Consider the following 6,589-nt stretch of genomic DNA (forward strand, 5'->3'; position numbering starts at 1 on the left):
CAAAGAAATGCAACAGGGTTTATTCCAACATGTTCATTCTCTAATTGCACCTGGACTGGGGGTGTTCAATAAACTCCACAGCCCAGCTGCCAGGGGAATGAAAGGCTTGGCCCCTGAAGTCCATCAAAGACCTCTGAAAGCCCCTTTCTAAAACGTGAAAGCAACAATTGTTATTGGTGAGCTTCAGGCATGAAGGGGAAACCTCTCCAGTTCTTGCTTCCAGCTCGACTGAGTTGGTGTTGAAATGCTTCCCTTGTGCCTCTCAGTTAGACTGAGACATCATAGAGCCACAAAATCATAGAATTACAGAGGGTGAAAAAGCCCTTTGAGCCCATCAAGTCCATCTGCTCCCGCAGTGTGGCCAAGGCCTCCACTGACCACGTCCCCAAGTGCCACATCCACAGGGCTGTTAAATCCCCCCAGGGATGTGACTCCCCCCTGCCCTGGGCAGCTGTGCCAGGGCTGGACAGCCCTTCCAGCAATGAAATTTTGCCTGTCACCCAGCCTAAACCTGGCACAACTTGAGGCTGTTTTCCCTCATCCTTGTTCCCTGGGAGGACACCAACACCTCGGGCAGCCCGTCCCAGTGTCACCTGCCCTGCATGTGCCCTGCAAGAGGAACTGAGCCCCAGGCAGGAACTCCCAGGGCAAGCTCTGATTTCCACAGGCTGATGCAAATCTGGCTGTGGTTAGAACTGGCCTAGAGCTGGGAGTGGGATGTTCACACACTGCACCACACAAGCAAACTGAAGCACAGCTGCAGCTTGGCAGCTCCTAAAGAAAATAATTCTGGCCCATGCAGAAATAGGGTGTCGTTTGTCCTCGTGCTGGCTCAGGACCTGGCCCCACTGGGCAGGATTTACCTTCCCACTCGCAGCTCTGCACACCCCGCTGAGGGACCAGGACTGGCACCCCTGGAGGTGTCCATGGCCCACATCAAGGCTCAGGTTTGATTTCACTGCAGTTTTGATCTCTGCTGATCCAAGCCCCGGCAGGGCTGGGATGGAATGGGATTTACATGACTTTGCTGCAGCAGCACTGCTGACCCAGGGACTCCAGTGATGTTTTGTAACATTCCTCTGTAGGTCCAGGCTCAGTGGGATCCCACTGAGGAGACCCTCCAGGCCACCCCCTGTATTTCCCTCACTTGGAGAACAGGGATCATCCCTGTGGAGCGTTTCTGTGGAGCTGTTTGGCCAGTGTGTGTGCTGGCACTGAGATCAGCATGGCTCCACCAGCTGTATTTAAAGGGTTTATTGATCTGCAGGGGCTTGCTCGTTCAGCTCTCCAGACACCCCAGAAAATCACTCCTTTATTCCTCTCCAAAGGATCAATGCTCAGGATGGGACACACGTCCCTAAAACAAATCTACAGCAAAACAGCAGCCCAGGTTTGACACACACCCACAAAGGTTTATGGGTTTATAGGCAGATGGCAGAGTTTCAGCATAAATTAAACCCAAATGAGGAGTTTATAAAATCAGAGAATGGTTGATGTTGGAAGGGAACTTAAAGATTATCTCTGACCTAATACAACTCAAACACTGGAAACCAAAGCCAAGCTTAGATTCGTTTCTTACCTCCAAACTCTATGGAATCGGTGATTCCTGGCAACAGGAAACACCTCAGCTCTGTTGTACAGGGAGCCAGTGACAACACTGGGTCCAGCACTGCAAATGTGCCATTTTATAAGTGTTGTAACACCAGTTTCCTCCTCCCTTGAAGCTTTTGTGACCCTGACGGAGCATCCACCCAGAAATTTTGTGGGGTCAAGAGCCAATCTAAACTTGACATGTTTTGGAACTGAAACACGTTTGGGGTTTTTTTTTAATCTGGGGCATGTAGCAAGACAAGGAATCTCTCTCTGCATTCCTACTTTGAATACCAGCACCTTTCTCATTTTCAGGGCACCATTTTGGTCCCCGTGTTCCCCACCATGGACATGATGGCACCATCAATTCCTCTGCCTTCAACTCTATTATTTTTGGGGTGAAAACGAGGCACATTGTGAGCCATGATCCCCACACTGAGGCAGAGAGGCTGAACGTGCTCAGGGTTCTGACTGCAACTGAGAGCCTAGAAAATGAGATTTTTACCATAAAAAAACTTCATCTAATTTAGATTCTAAAGCGAGGCTCGATGTACCTTGGGCAAATCACTGAACCCATCTTTGCTGCTCAGAATGAGAATAAACACCACTCAAAATGGGAATGAGCAACACTTCTGCCCCTCTGCCTTCATAAACTGCCAGGTCTGTAGAGTCTGCACAGCCTCTGGCTCTCCTGTTGGGTGGCTGGGGTAGTGATGGATTTCCACTGGAGCATTAAAGCCTCTGCCATTAAATGAGCGATAAAGTGATGACGAATAAAACACACATTGCTGTAGAGAAAACTATGAATTATACATGTGGCTGCCACTGGCTGGAGGTCTTGGAGGGCAGCACCAGCTTCTGCTGCCTCACAGCCACCTTCAAACAGGCAACAGTTTTTACTTGTTATTTCTTCACTAAATAGCAATCCCATGTGGTACCTCTGAGCAACAAGAAATGAAGTCAAACCACTGAATGTTCCACCTCAGAACGGCATTAAATATATTTTGGCTATTTGTAGAGAGAGTAACTCCAAACAAAAGGGTATTTTAGCAACAAAATGTGCTCAGTTGCACGGCTCAGTGCACCAGGCTGCTCCGAGACACTCGGCAGCCCCTGCCCAGCTCTGCAGTTCCAAAGGGATGCCCAAGAGATTTTTAAGCTCCAGGAAAGCAGCCGCTCTGGAGCAGGAGCATTTTTAGGATTTGATAACAACAATTTGTTTCAATGCCATTCTATGATTCTTTTGGGAATGGTTTTTCACCGACGTGTTTAATCAAAATAAGGTCAATTAAAGAATAAAGAGACCTCATGAATGCTGAAGTGCAACACTTGCTTTATTTCTGTATTTCTCCTTTTGGAGATTTTCCAATACTATGAATTTTAACAAAGAATAATTCCCTAAAATGAATTCCATTATACACTTGTGACTCAGAAGAACACATTCATTATATGTCTTTCCACCTGACTCCAGAGAACACAACTGAGATGGAGATTTATTCTCACACCACAGTGAATTCCACCTGCCTCCTCCTCATAAGGGATTTTCATGGGAAACTCAGTTGAATATGAGGGAAAATTTCTTTACTGTGCAGGTGACCAAGTACTGGAAGCAGCTGCCCATGGAGGGTGTGGAATCTCCTTCCCTGGAGATGTTCCAAACTCTTCCTGAACATGATCCCAGGTAACCTGCTCTGGGTCAACCTGCTTGAGCAGAGAGTTGGATGAGATGATTTCCAGAGGTCCCTTCCCACACCAACCACCCTGTGAGTCTGGGATTCTGGGATTTCCCACAGGTGACATACCTGGGGTAGGTTCCCATTTCTTTGATCGCTGTCCTCCCATTGCCAGAGATCCTGATTTTTGCCTTTATCTTTCATTTTCCACAAACCCATGGACAGCGGTGTGGGGGTGTCGGGTGTTCTGTGTTTGACTGGGATGGCAGAAGACTTGGGAATGTTGCCTGAAAGAGTTGAAGGAGACTCTGGGGTGGGGAGCTCGGAGTCTCACCACGGTGTCCATCACCTTCACTCCTGTTCTCCCGGGAAGTGGCTCTTGGAGCAGATGAACACCTTCACAACCTTCTCCCCGCTCTGCTGTGCCCTCACTCCGCACACGAGGGGTTCAGAGCAGTGGGAGCAGCAGGTGCAGGTTGGCCAGCAGGACGTGGACGTGGCGGGGGATGTTCCAGCCGAAGCGGCGTGTCAGCGCCGGGAAAGGAAGGGGAACAGAGGAAAAGACTAAAACACAGATGTGAGAGCCACGGGTGCTGAAAGCCTTGTGGCCCTGGAGGGAGCCTGAACAGCACCATGAGGATGAACACACAGGACACAGCAGTGAGGACAAGGTGGAGCCAGAGGCACCGTGAGGTACCAGACGCTGAGGGAGATGTGGGCACAGGCCGGGCGGGCGATGCCCGTGTGCTCACAGTGGGTGTGCAGGATGACGCTGTGCCCGCAGAACAGCAGCCTCTTCAGCAGGAAAATACACGGGAAGGTGATGCAGAAGCTCCTCAGCAAAGCCACCAGGCTGTTTTGGCCACGGCTGCCGGGGTCAGCACGGCCCCCTGGCGCAGCGGGTGCAGACGGCAGTGAAGTGGTCAAAGGCTGTGGCCAGAGGGATCACTGACCCCGCCGAGCAGGTGAGTGCAGGGAGAACATCTGGGTCAGGCAGGCACCAAAGGAAATCTCCCAGGCACAGAACCGGGACAGAGCCAGCACCTTGGGCACCACTGTGGTGGAGAGTGCCAGGTCAGCCACGGCCAGCATGGGCAGGAGGAGGTGCGTGGGCTGGTGGAGGCTGCGCTCACTCCAGCAGGGAACAGCAGGACACTGTTCCCCAGCAGGGAACAGCAGGACACTTCCCCAGCAGGGAACAGCAGGACACTGTTCCCCAGCAGGGAACAGCAGGACACTTCCCCAGCAGGGCCACCAGGTACGTGGTGCAGAACAGGGCGGAGATCCAGACGTGCAGCTGCTCCATGCCCCGATCCCAACCAGGATGAACGCGGCCGGTCAGGCTGACCAGGGCCATGTTCACCTGAAGGCAAAGGCAGAAGGCACTGCAGAAAGGGATTTTAGGTGCTCGAGCTCCTCCATGGGCTCCAAACGCCTGCTGTCACCTGCTCTGCTCTGTGAAGAGCCACAGCCAGAGGTACCAACCCAACTCACGGCCCCCGTGCTCTGCACTGCCCTGCAGCCTGTCCTGGCACCCCCTCCTGTGTGAACAGCAACGTCCACATTTTCTCCTCATTTCATTTTAATACAACAGAAATGTGTTTTTCTTCCCAGTGCTTCCACTTCAGAGTGACTGGAGACAGAATCAGCCTGGTTGCACAGATACTGTGATACTTCTGTGTTCTCTGAGCCCAGAGTAGAAGAAATCAAGCAATGAGAGAAGAAAGGTCAAGTGTTTGCAGGGACGCACAAGATGTTCTCAGACATCAGGAATGGGGACTTCTAAGGCTCCTGGACTCACACTTTGGGTAGAGAACAAAATCAACTCCAAGTCTGAAGATGGCTGCAATTTCCTTCCTTACCTCCCAAGTCTCTCCCTCCCCTGTGGGCTCTGGGACCTAGTTCAATTTGCTTTTCTGTTCTTTTTCAGAGCAGAAATAAAATTTAACCAGGCACTTGGAAAGACCTTTGTGTTGGGGGAAAACCTGAGTGAGGTGGAATTCCCCCTCCAGCCAAAGGAAGGATGTGCTGCTGCCCTGGAGAGGCCTGAAGAGCCCCAGAGGTTGGATCAGAGCCAGACTCACAAAAGTTGAAAAGAGATGCAAATGTTTTCAGCAACTTCTGCATTAGCAGTCAGGTCTTACATATCAAAACTCAAACCAGGAATTATCCATAATGCAGCCAAGAGGAGAAAGTGGTGCAAGTGCTGAAAAACAAAACTGAGGTTCCTGCACACCAAAAAAATTGACTCTGTGTGTGAGAAAGTAACTGTACCTTCAACAACAGATTGGATTCCCTGTTCACGTTCAATTCCATGTCTACAACATCCTGAACCATGAAAGTCCAAGGAACTCGATCCAGGGAAACACAACATGACAGTGGACTGTCTTTGAAAATAAAACTCATCAAAATAATAACTGATTCTATAATAATAATGAGAATATGGAAAATTTTTGTATAACAATAATTACTATTTAATAATAACAACCAATCCTGTAAATTATTTAAAACAGTTCAGTGTAAATATTGCATGACACAAAAATAGATGTGGTGTATTAACAGACAAAATATTACCAGTGCTGGTAGCTGACAGCTGTGCTGCCATGCCAACAGTTCTGCCTCTCCAGCGACGTGGGAATGCAAAACTGCAAAGAAACGGGGATCCAGTGGGAATCTCAGTGCACCAGGAGCTCTGCACCAAAGGATTCTCCTCAGCGTTAGACCCCTTCTCCATGATCTATCAGACCCCTTCCTCCATCATCCATCCTCACTATAAACTTCTGTTATTACAGTTTTTAATGCAGCTCTAAGGATGCAGATCCCACATCTTCCCTGAGCAGCCCCTTGGATTCTTCTTCCCTGAACTCTTTTAATTTCAATTTAAACTAAAAGCAATTACCTAAAAAAACAACCCCCGTCCCTCCCGAGCTGCCCTGGTATGACGGGAAGCTCTGCAGAGAGCTGTGGGATCACTGCAGAAGGGTTTTGGTGCTGCAGAGGGAGGGAGAGAGGCTGGAGCCCCCCCGCTGCATCCCTGGGGCAGCCTCCCCCCACCCCCAGAGAACCTTCAGGAGAGAGGTCGGGGAAACAAAACCAGGCTGGGGGAGAGAGGATTCCCGGGTTATTCCGAGTGATTCCCCTCTCAAGAGAAGGAAAATCGCAGACCCGTTTCCCTTGCATGGAGGACAGTGGGGGATGCTGGGGCTGAGCCAGGCGGGAGATCCACGCCGGCATCGCCCCCGAGCATCTCCCTGTGCGTGCGGGGTCACTCCCGCCTGCTCCTGCTGCTCGGTCACCTCCAGCCCGCACCCCCAGCTCTCGGGACA

The 6,589-nt window shown here is 50.5% G+C and overlaps 1 pseudogene; it reads right to left on the reverse strand.

The window, feature by feature from the left end:
• Positions 1-3,462: 3,462 nt before the first annotated feature.
• Positions 3,463-4,601, reverse strand: LOC113959805 (annotated as a pseudogene).
• Between the last annotated feature and the right edge of the window lie 1,988 nt (positions 4,602-6,589).

The sequence above is a fragment of the Corapipo altera genome, unplaced genomic scaffold (assembly GCF_003945725.1).
Source record: "Corapipo altera isolate COAL_440 unplaced genomic scaffold, ASM394572v1 189, whole genome shotgun sequence".
Classification (NCBI taxonomy): Eukaryota; Metazoa; Chordata; class Aves; order Passeriformes; family Pipridae; genus Corapipo; species Corapipo altera.